Here is a 4,398-nt window from a genome sequence, read left to right on the forward strand (position 1 = left end):
CCGTGGAGCTCTTCCGCCCGGGAATTTCCTAGTCTGTGGGCAATAAAAACGCGGCGTCCACTCACCCTCTGCGCTTTCACTGGGAGCTGCAATCCTGAGCTGTTCCTAAACGGCCATCTTGGATCGAAAAAACAAGTATTTCCTTTACTCTGCAACCTGAACAGCATCTCTTATTTTTTTTTACTTTTTAATAATAGCTATTCTGACTGGTATGAGATAGTATCTCATTGTGGTTTTGATTTTCATTTGTCTAATGATTAGTGATGTTGATTTTTTACATGTTGCTTAGCCACATGTATGTCTTCTTTTGAAAAGTATTCATGTATTTTGCTCACTTTTTATTGGGGTAGTTTGTTTTTTCTTGTAAATTTAAGTTTCTTCTAGATTATAGATATTAAAACTTTGTTGAATGCATAGTTTGGAAATTATTTTTTCACATTTTGTAGATTGTTTACTCTGTCGATAGTTTCTTTGGCTGCGCAGAAGCATTTTAGTTTAATTAGATCCAATTTCTCAATTTTTGCTTTTGTTGCAGTTACTTTTGGAGTATTCATCATTAAGTCTTTTCCAGGTCCTATGTCCAGAAGAGTATTTCCTAGATTATCTTCCAGGGTTTTTGTAGTTTTGGGTTTTACATTTAAATCTTTAATTCACTGAGTTAATATTTGTATATGGTGTAGGAAAGGGGTCTAGCTTCAGTCTTCTGCATATAGCTAGCCATTATCCCAGCACCATTGCTTGCTTTTGTCAGTGTTGTCAAAGAGCAGGTGGTTGTAGGTATACATCATTATTTCTGGGCTCTCTATTCTGTTCCATTGGTTGTTGTCTGTTTTTGTAATAGCATCATGCTGTTTTGTTTACTGTAACCCTGTAATGTAGTTTGAGGTTGGGTAACCTGATGCCTCTGGCTTTGCTCTGTTTGCTTAGGATTGGCTTGGCTATTTGCGTTCTTTTTTGTTTTCACATAAATGTTTAAAAAAAAATTTTCTGGGATGCCGGGCTGATCATGGATGCTTGACAACCTGCGGGCAAGCGCCAGGAGGCTGAGCCAGTGACTCAGGACAGAGAGGTGGTACAGATACAGTTCAAGGCCAGACAATGGCAGGGGAACAGAAGCCCTCAAGTAACCTCCTGGAGCAGTTTATTTTACTAGCCAAAGGTACCAGTGGCTCAGCCCTCACTGCTCTCATAAGCCAGTTCTTAGAGGCCCCCTGGAGTGTATGTCTTTGGAGAACTTCTGGAGCTGGCCAACTCCTGGAGCTGCAGGAGGTTGCAGAAGGAGCTAATGCTGCTTATTTGCAGTTGTTGAACCTGTTTGTCTATGGGACATATCCAGATTACATAGCCAACAAAGAGAGCCTGCCAGAACTGAGCACAGCTCAGCAGAACAAGCTGAAGCATCTTACCATCGTGAGCTTGGCATCAAGAATGAAATGTATCCCCTACTCTGTGTTGCTGAAAGACCTGGAGATGCGGAATCTCCAGGAACTAGAAGACCTCATCATTGAGGCTGTCTACACTGACATCATCCAAGGCAAGCTGGACCAGCGAAACCAGCTGCTGGAAGTGCATTTCTGCATTGACCGTGACATCTGAAAGAAGGATATCAATAATATTGTCAAGACCCTGCATGAATGGTGTGACAGCTGTCAAGCAGTTCTGCTGGGCATCGAGCAGCAAGTTCTGAGTGCCAACCAGTACAAAGAGAACCACAACCGAACTCAGCAGCAGGTAGAAGCAGAAGTAACCAACATCAAGAAGACACTCAATGCCACGGCATCCTCTTCGGCTCAGGAGATGGAGCAGCAGCTGGCTGAACGGGAGTGTCCCCCTCACGCTGAGCAGAGGCAGCCCACCAAGAAGATGTGCAAAGTGAAAGATCTGGTCTCCAACTGCCACTAGGGCCAGCTGGGGCAGCTGGCACTTACCAGGCCTGGGTCAGGTGGGGAGGGGACACCAAGGGCCCATTTCCTGCCCTCTCTACCTGCAGTGAGTTCCAGACCTGCCCGTCCCCTCACCAGCGCCTCCCCACCCTCTTGGTACTGTTCCAGAAAAACTGTTAATCCCCCTCACCCACTCCCTCCTCCCCCAGTTGTTCCTTCAGACTCAGGGGCTCCGCCAATGCCATCCCAACAGGGTCAGACACTGCCCAGCTTCCCTCCAGGAGGTTCTTGTCTCTGTGTAAGGGCTTGTCTCCCTCCCAGTTTTTCTTTTGCTCCATGTCGTTTTGTCAATGTGGTTACAAGCTGGAGGCAGCTTTAACCAGCCCCTAGTGATGACTGTGAAGGAGGCCCCTCCCCTTGTGAGGAGGGGGCATTCCTCTCCAGCCCCTCATACCACAGTCCCCATGATGGTGCAGCGATCTCTAGCCAGGCGTTAAGATGCTCTGCTTTCCCTCTTCTGCCTCACCCCTTGTTGGCAGCTCCAGTTCAGGCCATCGAGGGACGTGATGCTGGGCTATGTTTACTAAACCCACGGGTTTTCAGCCTCTTAAGCCCACCTTCAATCCCCGATTAATTGAGAGTGCTGGGTTGACTAACCTCTGCTATCTGAGCACAGACAGAGGGTGCTGTGGGTCTGCTGGGAGGCAGAAGTGGTTCCAGCTTGGTGTTCTCTCCTGGCCACTCTTCCTGCTCCCTCTGACTACTCAGCCTTGTATTTGGTGTGTAGACCCCAGCTGCCCATTGGGGCTGCCGGCTAATGCTTGCTCTCTCCTGAGATCTTTAATTCCTCCTGGCTCCACCTGGGTAGGGATGGTGGCACCAATGTCCCTCTGTCTGCTGAAGGACCTGTTGCTGCTTCCGTGTGTCTTTCCACCCCTCCTTGGTGATGACTGAAAGCCCTCTGATGATGACATTCTCCTGGCAAGAGAAAAGGACTTGAACAGTTTCAGGTTATATTTTAATTTTTTTGTACAGGTTCTGATTCTAATACATTTCAACATGCTTTTGTTCAAAAAAAAATGTTTTTCTAGTTCTGTGAAGAATGTCATTGGTAGTTTGATAAGAATAGCATTGAATCTGTAAATTGTTTTAGACATTGCGGCCATTTTAATGATACCTGTTTTTCCTATCCATGACATGGAATGTTGGTCTATGTTTTTGTGTCTATGTGTTGGTCTATGTTTTGAGCCCTATTTTGTAACTCTCATTGTAGAGGTCTTTCACCACCCTAATTGGCTGTGTGCCTATTTTATTCTTTTTGTGGTAATTGTGAATTGGACTACATTTCTGATTTGGTTCTTAGCTTAAATGTTGTTGGTGTATAGGAATGCTTCTGATTTTTGTGTGTTGATTTTGTATCATGAAACTTTGCTGAAGTCTTTTCTCAGCTCAAGGAGATTTGGGGCAGAGAATATGGGGTTTTCTAGATGTAGAATCATGTCGTCTGCAAACTGATAGTTGGACTCCTCTCTTTTTATTTGGATGCCCTTATTTTCCTTTTTTTGCTTGATTGTCCTGGGCAGGATTTCCAATACTATGTTTAATAGGAGTGGTGAGAGAAGGCATCCTTGTCTTGTGCCAGTTTTCAAGGGGAATGCTTCCAGCTTCTATCCATTATTTGGTATGATGTTGTCTGGGGGTTTGTCCTAGATATGTCTTATTATTTTAAAGTATATGGTCTAGTTTATTGGAGGTTTTTAACATGGTAGGAAAAATGTTAAAGCCTTTTCTGCATCTCTTGAGATAATCATGTGGTTTTGGTCTTTAATTGTGTTTATGTGATGAATCACATTTATTTATTTTCATATGTTGAACCAAGCTTGCATCTCAGGGATAAATCTGACTTGATCATGGTGGATTAGCCTTTTGCTGTGCTGGATTCAGTTTGCTAGTATTTTGTTGAGGATTTTTACATCAATGTTCATCAAGGATATTGGCCTTTTTCTGTTGTGTCTCTGCCAGCTGATTCAGTTTTGGAACTTGTTATTAGTCCATTCAGGGATTCATTTTCTTCCTTCTTCAGTCTGAAGAGGATGTATGTGTGTAGGAATTTGTCCATTTCTTCCAAATTTTCTTGTTTGTATGTATGAAGGTGTTTATAGTACTCTCTGATGGGATTCTTTTTGTATTTATGCGTCATTTCTACTATTCCCTTTGTTATTTCTAATTGTGTTTATTTTGATCTTCGGTTTTTTTCTAACAAGCGGTCTATCTATCTTACTAGTTTTTTCAAAGAAGACACTCCTGGATTTGTTGATCTTCTGTATGTGTCTAGATTTTCCTTTAATTCAGCTCTGATTTTGGTTATTTCTTGTCTTCTGCTCGCTTTGGGGTTAGTTTGCTCTTGTTCCTCTAGTTCTTCTACTTGTGGTTTAGGTTGTTAATTTGAGATGTTTCTAACTTTTTAATGTGGACATTTAGTCCTATAAATATCTCTTTTTTTTTTTTTTTTTTT

The 4,398-nt window shown here is 43.0% G+C and overlaps 1 pseudogene across 1 annotated transcript; it reads left to right on the forward strand.

The window, feature by feature from the left end:
• The first annotated feature begins 396 nt into the window (after window positions 1-396).
• Window positions 397-3,702, forward strand: LOC108297795 (annotated as a pseudogene). Its single transcript, XR_001822334.2, has one exon. The product of XR_001822334.2 is annotated as a COP9 signalosome complex subunit 7b-like (transcript).
• The last annotated feature ends 696 nt before the right edge of the window (window positions 3,703-4,398 follow it).

The sequence above is a fragment of the Cebus imitator genome, unplaced genomic scaffold, assembly GCF_001604975.1.
Source record: "Cebus imitator isolate Cc_AM_T3 unplaced genomic scaffold, Cebus_imitator-1.0 Scaffold845, whole genome shotgun sequence".
In the NCBI taxonomy this organism is placed as follows: Eukaryota; Metazoa; Chordata; class Mammalia; order Primates; family Cebidae; genus Cebus; species Cebus imitator.